Below are 18,707 nucleotides of genomic sequence, written 5' to 3' on the forward strand. Positions count from 1 at the left end.
AGAATTCTGTCTGTGGTAGAAGCATCACACATTTTAAAAGGCAGGAAACTAAACAGGGAGATGTTGTTCAAAGTTCCAGGTTTGTCTCTAAGTAACAAGGTCATTTCTCTCTACCCTGGGAGTGCCAAAAAAAGTAGTTTTCTAAACCAATATTTCACTATTTAAAAGGCTTATACTTATATGCCATGGAACTTCTTGAATTTCTCATTTCTATGCTTTTACAACCCCCTACTGTTCCTGTTGACCTTTGCGATGGATACAGCAGGAAGTAAGTGTCGGGTGGGTGGAGAATGTTGGAGGGTATGCAGGGATGGTTGATTTAGACAGGAAATCTCATTATTATGCCATTATATCTTGTATACAGAAGCATTCTTCTTAGAGAGCAGAAGATCTTAAATTCAAATAGGAAAAACAGAAAATTATATGAAAAGAAACAACCCTCTTCTAGGCAGTGCTGGTACTGTAAATGCAAAGTTAGGAATCCTGGGTTTGCCTTTCTGTCTGCCACTTGCTAATCTTTTATACCCATGTGGTGTAGTACTTGATTCATAGTCACAAATTATTGTCAGGATGATGAGTAGGACCATGTAAACACACATATATTTAACATACACATATAACATACGTACATGTATACATATTAGTGTGGGAGCTCTACATTAACGATAATGCTTGTATACAAGGTATCTTTATATTTTAATCAATAACCCATCCCTTCTGTGCAGGGGAGATATGTTTACAGCCATCTCTATGTCCTGCTTCGGACTCTTTTGTTATACTGATTACCACCTTGGCATCCTGAGGAGATGTAGACATGACAGTACAGATGCACTCCTCTCCCTGTGCATGGTTAGCTATATGCCTGTATGTCTCCCTTATGAGGACGGCAGGTACCACAGTGAAGAAAATAGCAGCCACATTTTGCTGAAATATGTTTTTAGCCGACTTCCAAAGAGGAAAGTTCTCTGAGCCTGGCAGAGGAAGAAGAATGTAAGTTCAAAAGCCATTCAAACTATTATTTTCTAATGATGCATCTGTTTATAACTGCAACTGGATCCTGGGCATTTAGCTGGTTCTTGTAAGTCCTGAAATCACAGTTCTTTTCTACTAAATGCCTGGACCATCTTTCAGCATATTGAATAACTAAGTGAGTATGTACATGTTTCTGAAGGTACTGCAATGATGACTAGGCAGGGCTTTAGTAAATGTTATTTACTGTCTTTATATTATCCCATTTCTTTTGCCCTTTCAGATAGTAGCCAGAAAGAAGACAAGGTCCACCTATTCTAACCCAGTCATCTCCACAGGAGCCACCCCACACTTCACCATTTCTGCAACCAAAAGTATTGTTTGCTTCCTTTGACTCTTAATAATTAATTCTCATTTTAAAATTGTATCTTTCTGATGCTTTCTTGTAAATCAAAAGAGGGTTCTAGGGTGCCCCTTGTGAGAATTCCTATTCTGTTGTGAAATAGGATGGGGAGAAGAATGTTTTTTTTTAACTGATATGAAACCAAGGCAAAGGTTTTCATCTACAGCCCATTCTTTTTTAATGGTTTCCACACTTTTACAGCTTTAATTGTGGTTTGTATGCACTTTTCTTTGGTCTTTAGTGGTTATACAGAGAATACACTCAGCTATGTGATAAACAGACAAAATCGAGCAAGCACTGATAAAAGCCTAATGGTTATCAAAATGCCATGAAATAAATGCATTAAAAGAAACAGTAAGTATCAATTCTATGAAACCTTAATGATCACTTATTTTGGCGCTTTGGTCATAAATCGTAACCATGTCAGGGGACTTTCCAGGACTGTGAAACTCTCAGGTTATATCCTGTTGTTTGATATCTATATATAGTATCTCCATTAAACTGATAAAGACCTTGAAAATAACAAAAGCTTAGTAAAATTTCCACTTCGGGTGGAAGAAGCAGCCCCAAGACTGATCATTTTTGTATGTAGCTTTTTATAGCTACAGTATCTTAACTTATGGGAAAATTTGACACTGAAGTCGAATTTGTTTAAAGAACATAACAAGACTATACAGAGACTACACAAAGAGGGGAACGTGAGCATAGTGTTATGATACGTTTTAAGATGTCAGAATGAAATCCATTATTTTGTTTGTTAAGAAATTAATGAGAAGAAAGAAATTATCATGTAAATTAAAACATGTCAGAGTTAGAAGAGAACACAGAGAAAACGAGACCCTAGAAACCCCCTCGGTCTCCATTTTGCTCTTAGGGCACATGGCCATGTTGTAAAATGGGTTGTTGTTTTATTTTGGGCATCTCACTTAATATTGAAGGGTTAAGAAAACCCAGTGGGGCTCAATTTTCCATTAGTATTCATGTTTTCCATTCCTAAGTTACCCACTTCTATTTTTCATTGTATAACCAAATGCTTTGTCTTATATAAAGATCTTAAAATCTCCTTTGCTTTTCATAAGGCAGAACAAGAAAGGCCCAACATGAAGCTCTGTAAAGAAATGAAGAAAGCACCATCAATTTGAAGTAATCTGAGGTCATAAAAACGCATGGTGTTTTGAATATCAGCTGATAGTCTTTGTCTTGCTACTGTACGTTTCACTCTATTTTTTATGCAAATGCTCACTTATTTACTTGAAAGGCAAAATGTGGGTAACACTTACATCCAGGCTTACTGTTGCTTAGCATGTTAGCATATAAATCCAAGAATCACGCTCATGCCTTTTATTTTGTTTTAAATTTTGAGATTGTTATTTAAATACATTTTCCCTTCCCTTTCCTATCATCAAGCCCTCCCATGTGTTCTTCATTGCTCTCCTTCAATTTCATAATCTTTTTGTTCATCAATTGTTATTGCGTGTGCATATATATATATATATGCGCATTTTTCCATACACATGTATTCCTAAGTACAACCTGTCGAGTACATATAATGTTATTTATATGCGTGTTTTCAGGGCTGACTATTTGGCACTGAATAATCTATTGGTGTGCTCTTCCTGGGGCGGACCACCTCTTCCGTTCTCAGGCTTTCTCAGTAGCCTGTAAGTAGCCTGTAGTTCTTTATGTAGGATTGGAGCCTCATGGACATTTTCCTGTTGAGTTTGGTATGTTTTTGGTGGCCTCCTTGTTCAGTTTGTGCTTGGGTAGCCATGTTGGTAAGTTTCTAATGTTCCTAGGAGATCAAGTCTCACAGCAAAATCCCAGATCCTCTGGGGCACTCTACTTTTTAAAATACTGCACAGTCTCATGAACATCCAGAGAGGTTAACCCAGGCTGTTACTATAGGGGAAACCCAGGGTCACTTTGAGTTCTGTCACAAAATTGAACAGCTTGCTTTGCTTTGATGTTTCTACTCACTGCACCACTGTGTGGTTGGAATCCCAGGATAATTTGGAAGCCTTAACTCTGGTTTTTTGTTTGCTTATTTGTTTTGTTTTGTTTTTAAATCCACTTCCATTGTGCTCATGTGTAGGTATAAGGTAAGTCCAGGAGAATGCATTGTCTAGTTTCCTTATGCCTTGAGGGAAACACACCATTGGAATCTTCTGCTCCCATCTCCAGTGTCCACTGTTTTGCTAATCTTAAATTCCTGATCAGTGAAGAACCATCCAAATCCATCCTGTCCTTTTTACTGTTCCCCCATGGTATGTTGGTTTTATCTCTGCCTCTTCTTCATCATATGGTTTCCACATAGAAGAAATACTAACATCATGTAATATAAAACTCTGTAAAACACAGGAGGTCAGAGGATAATGAATGGACTGACAACAGTTAAATAAATGTTTTGCTTTAATTTTGTTTTAAATTTTATTTTATTAATTTATTCTTATTCCATCTCAATGGTTATCCCATCCCTTGTATCCTCCCATTCCTCCCTCCCTCCCTCCCTCCCATTTTCCCATTACTCCCCTCCCCTATGACTGTGACTGAGGGGGACTTCCTCCCCCTTTCTTTGCTCATACAGTATCAAGTCTCTTCTTTTTATTTATTCACTTTACACCTGGAGCAAAGCCCCAACCCTCCTCTCCTGATACTACCCTCCTACTCTCTTTCCCTTTCCCCTTGCTTCTTCTCTTCAAAAAAGGGGAGCGCCCCCATACCAACACCTCCTGGCACATCATGTCGCATTAGGACTAAGCACATCGTCTTCCACTAAGGCTGGACAAAGCAGCCCCAATAGTGAAAAGTGATAAAAACAAACAAACAAACAAAAGCAGGCAACATATGCCATATCAGAGTCAGCCCCCATTCTATTTGCTAGGGGACTCTCAAGAAGGCCAATCTGCCCACTCATTACATATGTGTCATGGGCTTAGGTCCAGCCATACATATTCTTTGGTTGATGCTTCAGTCTCTGTAAGCCCCAATGGGCCTAGGTCAGTTGATTCTGTTGATTTTCTTGTGGAGTTCTTGTCCCCTCCTATCCTTTGCCCCCACTGTTCCACAAGACTCCTTGCACTCTGTCCATTGCTTAGCTGTAAGTCCCAGCATCTGTTTAGATCTGCTGCTGGGTGGAGTCTCTCAGAGGACAGGTCTGCAAGGCTCCTGTCTGCAAGCATAGCAGAGTAGTATCATTAATAGTGTCAGGGGTTGGCTCTCTCCCAAGGGGTGGGTCTCAGGTTGAACCAAATATTGGTTGGCCATTCCCTCAATCTCTGCTCCATATGTATGCCCGCATATCTTGTATGCAGGATAAATTGTGGGTCGAAGGATTGTGGGTGGGTGGTGTCCCTTTCCCTCCACTGGAAGTCCTGCCTGGCTAAGAGGTGGCTACTTCAGTTTCCATGTCCCCTTCTGCCAGGAGTCTTGGCTAGAGTCACCCCATATCCTGCCCTGTCTCAGGTCTCCACCTTGTCCCAGAGATGCCCCCTCCTTGGTTCCCTTCTCTTACCCAGACCTCTAGCCTCCTACCCCCAATCTCCCCCTTGCTTCCCTTCCCATACTTCCTCTCACCTGGTTCCCTCTCTCCATCCACTTCTGCTGTCTATTCTATTCCCCCTTCTGAGTGAGATGTAAGCATCCTCCCTAGGCTCTTCTTGTTGCTTAATTTCTTTGGGTCTGTAGACTGTAACATAGCTATCCTGTACTTTATGGCTAATATCTGCTTATAATTGAGTACACACCGTGTATATCTTTCTGGGTCTTCGTTACCTTACTCAGGATGATTTTTTCTAAGTCCATTCTTTGCCTGCAAATTTCATGATGTCCTTGTTTTTAATAGCTGAGTAGTATTGTGTTGTCTAAGTGTAACACATTTTCTTTATCTGTTTTCCTGTTGAGAGACATCTGGGTTGTTTCCAGTTTCTGGCTAATTATGAATAAAGTTGCTATGGCGTAGTTGCACAAATGTCCTTGTTGTGTGGTGGAACATCTTTTGGGTACATGCCCAAGAGTAGTATAGGTCAGTCTTGAGGTAGAACTACTTCTAATTTTCTGAGAAAACACTAAATGGATTTCAAAGTGGTTGTACAAGTTTGCACTCCCACCAATAGTGGAGGAATGTTCTCCTTTCTCCACATCCTTGCCAGCATGTTCTTGAGTTTTTTATCTTAGCCATTCTGAGAGTAAGATGGACTCTTAGAGTCGTTTTGATTTGCATTTCTTGCTGCTGTTTTGTTCTATTGACAGTGTCCTTTGCCATACAGAAGCTTTTCAGTTTCACAAGATCTTATTTATTAATAGTTGATCAAAGCGCTTGAGCTGTTTGTATTCTGTTCAGGAAGTTGTTGCCTGTTCCAATGAAGTCAAGCCCTTTCCCCACTTTCTTTTCTATTAGATTTAATGTATATGGTTTTATGTTGAGATCTTTAATCCACTTGGACTTGAGTTTTGTCCAGGATGACAAATATGGGTCTATTTGAATATTTCTACATGAAGACATCCATGTAGACTAGTACCATTTGTTGAAGTTGTTTTCTTTTTTTTTTTTTTTTTTTTTTTCCATTGTATGGTTTGGGCTTCCTTGTCAATGTCTTGTTTTTATAAGCAGCAGCTTTGACATGGGTATATGTTATGCTTTGAACATTCAGCATGGCTCTAAAAGACAAGTGTTTCTTGGCTCTCTGTTCCAATCACTGAGGTGTGATTGGATTATGAGGGTTTGATGAACTCATAATTTGATGACATTATTGGGAAGTGATGAAAGATTCTGGAAGTGAGGCCCAGGAGGAGGCAGAAGATCACTGGGGGTGTGTCCTTGTTGGCTCTATATGTCCTGTCTTCTGCTCTGACTCCTGTTCCTTCCTCTTCTCTCCCCTGCTGTTCCTGCTTCCCTCACTTCTTCCTGCCCATCTTCATGTAGGCTGTTTTCTCTACTACTCATCACAGCCCTGAAATGTACTGTTGTTTCAGGCTCACAGAAACAATACCAGACGAGTGGACTGAAATCTCTTGAACCATGAGCTAAAATAAATATTTATGTCTTTCTGTTTGGCCTGTTTTTGAGAGGTAGGCCTACTCATATAGCCTAGAGTAGACTCAGACTCACCCTTCAGACAAGAATGAACTTGATCTTCTGATTCGCTGCCTTCACCTTCCATATGCTAGGTTTATAGAAATACACAACAGTGTATGTGGTACTGGGGATACGAAAAAAAATTTCATGAATGCCAGACAAGTTCTCTACTGAGCTACACACTGAGCCTTAAAATCTGGTAATTTAAAAATAGATTAAATGTATTCTCTCTAAAAATTATGACCAAATACAGTCTGCATCTAATGGAAAAGAGAGAAAGGCAGGTAGTAAGAAGGGCATTTTCCCACAAGCCACTGAATGCCCAGGGAAGAATATGATAGAGACAAAGGGTAATCTTTCTCATATGACATAACATCTGGCAGTAAACTGTTGTTGGCCTTGATTCTTTTGCTGAACAATTCTATCAGGGACCCCAGGGTGCTAGCTATTACTTTTGCATTGCAAGATGGCTGCTCTCACATTCAGATTTCACTTTTATATTCAAGGCTAGAGGGTAAGCTGAGGTGCCAGCCTTTCTAGAATTCCTCCTGGTGGGCCACTGCTTATGTTTTATTGTCACATATCCAGTGCCAACTGGAGCAGAGCCTGGAAAAGCAATAGACAGGAGTATCGCAGTTGGCTTAGACCAGGGGTCATCACACTTTTTCTGTAATAGGCAGACAATAAATATTGGAAGCTTTGCAAGCCCTGAAGTCAGTCTCAGCTGTAATCGTCCAGTCTCGCCATGGTAGCACGGCCATGTCTGGCTGTGTTCTTATAAAACTTTATGACACTGAAATTTTATATAGCTTCCACTTATTATAAAATATTTTTTCATGTTTTTTTCAACCATTCACAGTGTTTCAGCCAATTTGAGCTCATAGATGGAGATCCAGATTTGACTCAAAGTCTATCATTGATGGACCTCCAGCTTACAGTTATAGTAACCTATCGCTGGGCTCCATAACAAGATGGGGTGGACTACCTCATACAGTCTGTGTGTTAACAGTTGTCTGTGATGGAGCAATCAATACTGGAGAGGAAACCAGCAGGCTGCAAAAGGAGGCAGTTTTTATTTTTCTCTGCATGTAGAACTTTTGTAAGTCACCTGGTAGCCAATCTAGGCAGACTATTTTATCCTATTCTCCTTTAGCCACTTAGCCTAGAATCTTTCCTTACTCAAAGTCATATCTGCCTTATGAAGGCCAGTGGGGAATCCAGACTCTTTTTTCTCAGACAATGAGTTATTAGGAACAGCTTTTGAGAGGATATATATTTTTCAATCGACATGGCATTTATTAATTCATGCTGCCACATTGAGTCCTTAAAATTATGAACTAGACTCTACCCTAGCTCCATACATTTCAGTCTCGTTGCTGAGTCTTGGGTAGCAAGGAAATATCAATGGCCGCCTGACATAGGAGAATATATTCTACAGTTGGTTTTGGCTCGGTCTCATTATACATTCTCTTGACAAGAGAGGGAGGCGGAAAAGATTTGCAGGGGAAAAAGGCTCCCCCCCCTCTCTATTTAATTAATTACAAAAGCAATTTCCATTAAAGCCTACTTACAGGAAGACCTCCTCATTTGTTGCCAACAGAATCAAAACTTGTTTATCCAAAGGTTATGTGTGAATCAGAGTCTTCTGATATTAATCAAGTAATTTGCGGGTGTTGCTGGGAAAAAGAAAATGTTAGCTTTATCCTAAGAAATGAAACAGCTCATTAATCAAGTTTACCCTACTGAAGATAATTTTAGGGAGAGAGAGGGCAAGTAGACAGTTCAGATAAGAAATGGACCTTAAAATAGGGTTGCTAAAGTTGTCTCCTCTGCAAGTACTTAAGAAAATGTACTTTAATCATGTTATATATTGTGTGTGTGTGTGTGTGTGTATATATATATATATATATTGAGAGGCAAATATATATATGTGTATGTGTGTGTGTATATATGTGTGTTTGTATAATATAACATATGTAGACATTTATTATTAATAAAAAGAAAAATATACAACATTATTGTTTGGTTGAAGATTAATGTTCATGGAAGCAGGTAACCAATTCTACCTGACATGGGCAACCAAAGAGAATTATAAGACTAAGGTGACCTAATATGTACTTTTATGGCATTTATATTTGAGTAAAACTACAGCCACCTCAAAAGTTCAAGTCAGCCACATATTTATAGCCTTCTACAGTGGGTGAATAGATAATATTCAGCTGGACTTAATGATGTATGTCTGGAACCATGGCATAGGAGCAGACACAGATGGATCCTTAAAGCTCTTTGGACAGGAAGTCTAGTGAACTGACAAGCTTCAGGTTCAGCAATAGACAATGTCTCAAGGTAGTCAGATACAGAGGAAGACATCCCTGTATAAACTACTGGCCTCCACACACATGTACACGCACCCTCATGTGCAACAATGCATATATACAAACAAGGCACCCAACTACACACACAAACACACAGACACACAAATATGAAAACACACAATAAGACCTACGTATGCGGTAATTGGAGATATCAGATAATAGCATGTGGACTAGGAAAAAGAAAAGGAAAAGTCCTGAGAGAATTGCAGAAGTCAATCCTCAGAGCTGCAGGATACAGGAATATGGAAGTCACAAAAATGAACAGCTGTATGATCGTATTAAATATGTGATGACCAAAAATTTAGGCCAAGTTCTACTGACTCATGACTGTGAGGGTAAAAGTCTCAATAAAGGTTGCATTTTTAAGTAGAAGCAATTGGTTTTTTTAATCTTTGGGATGGATAGGTTTTTTTTTTTAAAAAAACCATTAACAAAGTAGTTGGGGAAAAAGGATTTTTTTGTGTGCCCACCTTTAAAAATAAAACACAGAAGTGACCTTCATTCCTTTTATTTTCAATCACATAGAAATATACTTGGAGGAAAAAAAAGAAATATACATGGAGTTGGTTTTCCATTTAGGATGAAACTCTTTCAAATACAAACACTTTTTAGTCATATCCTTACTTTAAAAAAAAAAAAAAAAGAGGAAGCAAGACCCTGCAGCACACCGTTCACACCCACACCCCTTGGCATCAGCCCTGGGTTTGTTGAAACCATCAGTCACAGGTGCAGTCTTGGTCAAGCTAGGGAGCTGTTGCGTTCATCTGAACCTTCACCTAGAATTGGAGGATAATTAATGGCTCTATATATGTACTCACATTGATTTAGAGTTAAATAGAAAAGACATGGAGTATTTCAAAGGATGCAAGACACTTCAAATGCAAAAACTTAAAACAAAAAATTTCCCGGTGAGTGAAAGAAGGAAACTAACAGTTGCCTCATTCGGATTTCCAACCATAAAGGCCCCAGTGCCCCAAATCCCAGGAAGCACACTGAATGAAGTTGTGGTGGGTGGGATAAATTCCCACCCATGACCTAAAGCTCAAAAGGGAAGCTAGGTAATACTGTAATGTCTCTGTGGTTTCAATTTCGTCAGTGTTTTTTGTGTGTTCCTTTCTGGGTTAGAGAAGCTGTATTGCTTGAACATTTGGTTGATATTCCCAAGACAAAATGAGTTTAAAACCAAAATACTTGGAAATTACTTCTATACTGAAGACAACTCACAAATCTGTTTGTTCCATCTCTTCTTTCTTTCTTTCTTTCTTTCTTTCTTTTTTTTTTTAATACAGAATAAGAACAAGGAAGAAGTGGGATGAAGAGGAGGAGAAGGAGGGTGGGGGAAGCGGGAAGGGGGAAGACAAGGCAACACAGATCAGTGTCTCCCAGCAGCAGCGTGTTGTGATAGGCATAAAAAGCATTAAAACGACACAGCAAGTAGAAGGATCCAGAGGGTCCTAGAAACCTACAAGTAGAACATTATGATAGGCAGATTTGGGCCCAGGGGTCCTGCTCAAACTAAGGCACCAGCCAAGGACAATACAGGCGGTAAACTTTAAACCCCTACCCAGATCTAGCCAATAGAGAGAACATTCTCCACAGTTGAGTGGAGAGTGGGGTATGACTTTCACACGAACTCTGGTGCCTGATATTTAACCATGTCCCCTGGAGGGGGAGACCTGGTGGCACTCAGAGGAAGGATAGAAGGTTACCAAGAAGAGACTTGATACCCTATGAGCATATACAGGGGGAGGAAATCCCCCTCAGGAACAGTCATAGGGGAGGGGAATAAGGGGAAAATGGGAGGGAGGGTAGAATGGGAGGATACAAGGGATGGGATAACCATTGAGATGTAACAAGAATAAATTAATAAAAAATTTTTAAAAAGATGCAGCAAGGTAGTCCTAGTATTATCCAACAGGTCTGCCTCATCTCCTTTTGGCTTGTCTGGACTTATCTCATTTAAGGACAAAAGCTTTGTTATTACTTTATGGCCTTTGCTAATCAACACATTTCAAATTAGGTCTCTCTTTTCATCCCAGTTTCCTCTGAACGTGGGTCAAATGTGCAGGCACGTTTGAAATGGGGTTTAGCGGTAGGCTTCCTAGACACTTAATATGTGTGATTGCAGAGCAATGAGAGAGAGAGAGGTCAGGCAGTGGAAGGTATGGAAATTAGCTAGTGACCATGAAGACTTATAGCAAATATATCTTCCACTTTCACTTTGTGGTATAAAAATGATATGCTGCCTGTATTCAGCCATTTTTATCCGGCCCATAGAGAGCTTTAACTCTCCAGCATGATCTCAAATCTTTGATTTCACAAAATATAGCCTAAAATATGGCAAAAAGGTGACTTCTTTCTCTCAATTATGCCCTGTTTGGTTGTGCTAATAGAATTTCACACACTGAGTCTGTCTGTGGAAGCCACTAAGCTTTGGACCAGCAGCTTGTCTGAAGAAACAGCCAACTGCTGCCATCACAGGATGGGAACGGAGCCTAATGAGTGCTTGACCTACCCCAAGGCTGCTGGGCTCCATTTTACTTAGGCCAGCTGTATTTGGCTACATATAATCTATAAATTTATTCTAAATTAAATATTTTATGTCTCTGGCAGAGATAAGAACTGACTTTATTTAAAACTCTGTGTCTCCCTCTGCTTCAGTGCTTCTCAACCTGTGGGTCTAGAGCCTTTCGGGGAGGTGAGAGGTAGCCTAAGGCCATTAGAAAACTAGTTATTTATATTACAATTCATAACAGTAGCAAAATTACATTTATGAAGTAGCAAAAAAATAATTTTGTGATGGGGGGTCACTACAACACGAGGGACTATATTACAGGACTGCAGCATTAGGAAACGTGGGAATCACTGATCTAGTTCAAGATCTTCCACCTACTCTCACAGGCTTGGGTTTCACGGGACTGTGGCTAAGTCCCTCAATACTTTACATGCTGCCCTGTGGCACATTGTGAATTTGTCAGCTTTGTAAGACATCTGACAGCTTGAAGCAGTAGTGTCTTCATTTGAGTACTGCCAAGGCCTCCTGCTCTGAAGAGATGACCAAGTTCTCAGAGTTTTCTTTTGGGGCTTCTGGAGAAAGAGTGCCTGATTAACTCACATTTACTGTAACTTAAAGAGCAAATATTTGCAACAAACAAGCCCAAATAATAACTGGTTCACTAAAGAGGAGAACAAATAATCAAAACTAAAAACATTTAATTAAAAAATACATAACTAACTAGCTAGCTAACTAACTAGCTAACTAACTTACTACAGACAGACTTTCTGAATCTAAGTTATAAAAAGGTAAATAAGGACTTTGCTAATAAAATTACATTTCATACATATTATCATGGCAATCAGAAGACCAACTTAATACAATACAATGAAAGAACATAACTTAACAAAGCATAGAGTGAACAATTAACAGAATAATGTATGTAGCATCAAAATATCTGATAGCATAGGATAACTTCTGTGCATGCGTTCATCTGTGTGCATATGCAAATGTGTGCACATGCAAATGAAAGCCAGAGGACCACTCCACTCCATCCACCTTTTTTGTTGGTACTGGTAAAGACACATTGGGTTCTGTGGATGAAAAGCAGGTGCTAATGCTTGCTTGACAAGTATCTCACAAACTCATCCTTTTCCCTCAGCCTACAGGACTCCAAAACTGAATTTTAGTAAAATTTTCTAATTATCATTGTTATAAAATATAGGCAAAGTAGAATATAATCTGTTGTGAAGGAAAACAAAACATCCACATATAGGTTAAGCATCACAGTGTATTTAAAATAAAACATTATTTGGGGCTGGCTGAACGTTTCAGAGGTTTAGTCCATTATCATCCTGGCAGGAAGTTGGCACCCTACAGATAGACATGGCGCTGGAAAAGGAGCCCTGAGTTCTACATCTTGACCCCAAAGCAGCAGGACACTGTGTCATACTGGTTGCAGCTTGAGCATAGGAGAACCCCAAAGGCCACCCCCACAGTGACACACTTCCTCTAACAAGGCCACACTTCCTCATAGTGCAGTTTCCCATGGGCCGAGCATTAAGACACACAATCTATGGGGGCCATGCCTATTCAACCAAGCATAGATGGTAAAGAACTAAAACCTTAATCATGATTAGAGCCAGTGTTGTCCTTGTGAAATGAGGAAAAAGGCCCCCATAAAAATCAAAAGTAGGCACTTTGCACATCCTCTTGCCCCTAACACATATCATTCTTCAGCCTGTTTCTGCATCAGTTTTGGCTGTATATCAGAGTCCAGCTGATAAAAGAAAGTTTAATTCTTTTATGCTATTTTGAGGTTTTTGTTTTTTGCTTTGCAGAGGGGAGGGGAGGGAGGGAGGGAGGAAGAGAGGGAGAGGAGAGAGAGAGAGAGAGAGAGAGAGAGAGAGAGAGAGAGAGAGAGAGAGAGAGAGAGAGATTGTGAAATTGTTTGGTTTCTTTGCTGCTCACATTTACCAGGAAAAAAGTCTCAGAGAGGTTACTTTGGGAGTTCTATAGTGGAAAAGAGACACTATGATAACTATTAGTGAAGTCTCGAGCTATCACTTGAAATTTAGACTTCTATTCCCTGCATGTACCTGGAGCAAACAGTTTTGTCTTAAGTGATGCCTGTCAAATCCACAGGAGGAAGGGGACAAATCTATTTATAATCAGACCAGCGACAGTTGTAGTCTAGATTTAAACAGATGTACTTGTGTAGTCGACCCACATCTTTGCCCTGCACCCTCTCTCCTCCAACAGCAATGCAGATGTGGTGCACTATAGGGCAACCAAACCATTCCAGGGCTGTTTCCCAGCTCTGTGCCAAATGTACGACAATGGGGTGTCCACTGTCCCCAATCTTAGAAATCTTGAGGAAGTTTTGCCACATTGTATTTTAAATATTTTCTTACATTTTTAGATTGGGATAGGTGCTAACAAGTGTGTGTGTGTGTGTGTGTGTGTGTGTGTGTGTGTGTGTGTGTGTGTAGCTTTCTGACTTAAGATTTTCCTGCCCCATAGAAGTGCTTTTCTATTAGAAAGTTAAATAACATATAACACCAGATATCAGCTGTAGGTAGGAAAAGCTCTCAGAAACCATAAAAAAAAAAACATTATAGGGATTTCAAGGAGTTCACATGGAACTTGAATCCCACTATTGCTCTGGGGGTAGGGGCAGTAGGGGTAGGATATAGCTCCAGCCTCTAGGAACAAGAACCCAAGACCAGTATGGGATCAAAGGGCAGACAGAATGAAAACTGGCTCAAAAGCTGTCTGTATTCTGCAGCAAGACCACCCAAAATGACCCAACAGATAAAGTCCCAGTACACGTAACTTCTATTTGCCTTGGAAAAAATAAGTACAAATTACCACAGTTGCATTGCAATTCAGCTCTCTCTCTCCTTAAAGTATCATATCCCATGCGTGCATAACTTCTGTTGCTAGAAATTTCCTTCATTAATTTTTTTAAATGGTAGGATGCAAATTCTATACTGCCATACTACTATACTACTTAAGTGAAAAACCATATTCTAAAGGTACATACAAATGAGCTGCTGCTATTCTGACACATTAGCTATCCACAGAAACTATTTCTTCACTTGTGTTCGGGAGAATAATCAGGACTTAATGTATTTCCTTTCTTTTCACTGGAAACATATACCATGTGAAAGCTGTCATCACTCTGGCGAAATACAAATGGAGAATCATTTACTGCCTACATCAGAACTCTTTACAAGGTGAGCTTTTAAAAATATCAAGTAGGCTACAAATAATTAGATGGAATTTTCATTTATGGCATGTTTTATGGTCTTCTCCTCAGCAACAATATGCTGGGCTGGGGAAACAGTGCCAGGAGAGAAAAACATGGTCTGCACCTTCAGTAGTTTTACAGCACAGCTAAACTGATATCCTGATTTACAATCAATTATGCAGTTATGTCATTTGGCAAGACCACTTAGTAACTGAGTGTTTTTATAGCCATTTGGATGCAGCTCCTAACAAGTTTTGGGATCTTAGTGAAACCCCTTATGAGTCTTCTATTTATCAGGAGGAAAGTAAGTGGAGGAAGCTACTGACCATTGGATTCTCACAACCTGTTCCCAACACATTTTCCTTTCATTATGTCTTTTAATCTTCATGGTCATTTGAAGTAAGGGGAGGTAGAGGGCATCTTATGAAAGGTGATGAATTACTAGGGAAATACCAAGAGTTGGAAAACCCGAGTACCATGTTTGATACAATGCCTGAGTGCTGGGAATTATAGACATGAACACAGAACAACTTGAAGACAGGCTTGTTGCTTGAGGTTAGTGACATTGGGAAGGCTGATCAACACCTTTCACTCCATTTCCTGGTGTGTAAAACTACAATGCCTCATATGTCCATTGAATGCTTAGCAGAAAATAAATTCTTCACAGCCCAATTTTTTCCTGTATTGCAGGAAATAGGTACTATGTAACCATGTTCCTGTAGATGCAGCAAGTTCAACAAGACCAAAACTCTCTGTACGTTGCCACTTGTTCTAGAACTTTAGAGCTCCTCCTCTTTGACAGCTGAGTGGGTTATACCTACCTTTCTTAGCAGAATGGGGTTGCATTTTTGTAAAAGACAACTCGAGAACCAATCTTCCAAATATGGATATTTTTACCCAATGATCAACTGACACAGTAAGCTGGTGATTGTACTCTATTTTGAATGGTTCTTAATTAATTTATTTATTTTCTCCATACCTCAGTGACCAAAATAAACAAAACAAAAAGTTGACATCTTTTCTTCACATGAGAAGCCAGGTAATATAGGCAATCCTTATTTATTATTACTTTCTACTGTTGCTGCTGGAAATTATTCATCGTATGTTATATGTATCCTTGAGGCTTACAGTCTGCTCTTTTCAACCTTTCTCCTATTACCTTAAGATCCCAAAATTTCTGACAAATACGGTAGGAGCTTGAGAGATTGCTCAGTGATTAGGAGTGCACCTGGCTTATGATGGCTTAGATGAGAACGTCCCCCATGGGCTTATGCATTTGAATACCGAGTGCCCAGTTGATGGCGCTGTTTGGGGCGGTCTAGGGGGATGCAGCCTCAATAAGGACGGACATCATTTCCGGGTGGCTTTGGAGTTTCAGAGCCTCTTGTCATTTTTATTCTTCTCCTTCTTTCTGTCTCTTGTTTGTGTTTTTTGTTTGTTTGTTTTTCGAGACAGGGTTTCTCTGTGTAGCCTTGGCTGTCCTGGACTTGCTTTTTAGACCAGGCTGGCCTCGAACTCACAGCGATCCGCCTGCCTCTGCCTCCCAAGTGCTGGGATTAAAGGCGTGCACCACCACGCCCGGCTCTCTTGCTTGTGTTTTAAGAGGTGGACTCTCAAGATTCTTGGTCTTGTTATCATGCCAGCTGCCTGTCGTCACTAACTTCGCCACTGTGACTTTTATCCCCATGGAAACTGAAGTCAAAATAAAGACTCTCTCCCTTAAGCTGTCTTGGTCGGGTGTTTTTATCAGAGCAGCAGACAAATAACTAATACACTCCACTTTCAGATGGTCTGAGTTTGGGTCCCAGCACTTGTGTGGGGTGGCTAATGCCTTTAAGTACAGCTCTAGGTGAGGTGACTCCTGTACTCACACGCACATAATGCTCCACCCCCCGACAAAATACAATACAAATACATCTTTAAGAGATAAGCTTGGTAGTGCAAGCCACTTGGGTAGTTGAGGGAAAAGAACTGCTGCAAGTTTAAGATCAACCTGGGGAGCTCAGTACCTCTCAAACAGGGCAAAACAAAACGAAAGCCAGAGTTCTGTCGTTGAGTTCTAAAAAAGGCGTACACAACACATTTGTTATCAATGCTTTATTGTTCAAAACAAAATTGAAATTCTCTGGCACATAAAACAATTATTTCTACAAAAGGAAAGCCTACAAATCTTGATAATTTATACAAATAACAGTTTTTCAAAAAAATAAAATTTTAATTTAGTAAACTTGTCTTGTGCTCTACATTTTTAGCACTGTCTGCAATGATCCACCATAAATCCCTGAGCAGAGACATTTTGATCATGTTCTAAGACCCCAGCCCTCCCCTAGAGTTGGTCAGTTACCAAGTCCAGCCCTGTAGTGACAAGTGTCAGGGACATGTAGGTATAAAGATCCATGCATTTTATGACATAGGCCCAATTATTAATACCACTTGGGAGCCGAGTCATGTGAAGTGTAGTTACTATGCATTCAGTGAACCTAAAGAACCAAGTATTGGAAAAAGGAACAGTAACAATAAAGACATAAAGCATAATGACTAGAATGCCACAACAACAACTATTTAAATAAATAAAAAATGTTAGACACTGAATTTATCTTTACAGCCTTATATTAAATTTCTTTTTCTTTTTGTCCTAATTGCCAATGCATAGAAAGTTAAACATATTTCAACCCACCATTTTGGTTTGACCATGGGTTGGTTGTTGTTAAATATTATTCTGACGACTCAGTGATTTAGTTATAATTTAACTTCTGACCCTTGAGTGAAATGTTTACAAAATAATATACACATTATAGGAGGGCTTTCTCATTTATCCCATCAAAACTCTTACTATGCTTGCCCTTCTCACAAAGACACTAATGTCATAGGAACACTACTTCAAATTCTTTATGCACTGTATTCAGGTACATGGCATAATGTGTAATATAGGGGGAAACATGATAATTTTTTGTACATCCAGCTTCCCTTTAATGAAATTACTAATCATATATATACATGTACTATGAAAGGGAAGGAAAAAAACCTAAATTTTAGTTGCAAATAGCTGTTTTAACAAATATTTTTTGTTGTTATTATTTTGCTATGGTTGGATAATAAATAAATAAATATTTAGGGTATAGAACAGTTAATTTCTCTACCAAGAAATTGCTAATGGACTGCTATTCCAGGAATTTAAATTTTAGTCACAAAGTTTGAGTATAAACCAAAAATGTTAAAGAAATGTTTTTCTGTTTCATTTATAGTTTTTTTTCCTTATAAAATGATCACTGAAATACCTAATAGCAGGTAAGGAAATAAAATACTCAGTTTTCTGTTGGAAAATATCTTTCAACTGAGATAAGCATTTGGCAGAAGATGAGGCTGGTGCTTACTCTATGGCATCTTAAAAGAATGTATTTTTTTGACATCTTTCAGGAAAAACAAAATAAGACAATCCTCAAGGATGCATTTGCACTGCGGTTTACGTACGTTAGGAACTGATGGGCATTTCACACCAGCTTTTTCCAAAACAATCACTGAAACCAGTCCTTAAGTACTCACCCTTCATTGGCTTATTATAACAGCCATTACCTAGGAAGTACCACGAACTTCGCCTTCTATGGTCACTATAGGTTTCCGGAACTGGAACACTCATAAAGACCCTTCATTTTAGCCTTAGTGAACACATATGTTGACCAGAAATAGACACTGTAAAAAGTAATTTCAAATGGACTAACACAATGAGACTGACTGGACAGTTTTGGAGAAAATACTGACAATAACAAAATGAAAATGCCTTCGTGGCACACGCCCCAGGCCTTCCTAGGCCCTCTCCTACCATCTGTGCGAGTGGTTAGCTCTTCTCTCCATGCTCATTGAGACATGACAAATGACGTTTAATGCTAGGAAGCCTAGGACAGTCGAACCATGAAACGTTTGTGGGCGCGAGTCAAGAAACAACTGCAGACAGACTCGTCTGACAGATCCTGACACAACGGTAAAAACCAAAGTTTTATAAGCTTCCGAAATCAACAAGCAGGCTGTCCCAAAGAGGGAAGACAGCAGCATAAGGACAACCGGTGGGCTCACTGGGATTCACACTACGCTTTAATCACCCCCTGTTCACACTCAACCTTAAGAGTTCACTGTGGCTGGAT

Source organism: Acomys russatus, chromosome 31 (assembly GCF_903995435.1).
Source record: "Acomys russatus chromosome 31, mAcoRus1.1, whole genome shotgun sequence".
Classification (NCBI taxonomy): Eukaryota; Metazoa; Chordata; class Mammalia; order Rodentia; family Muridae; genus Acomys; species Acomys russatus.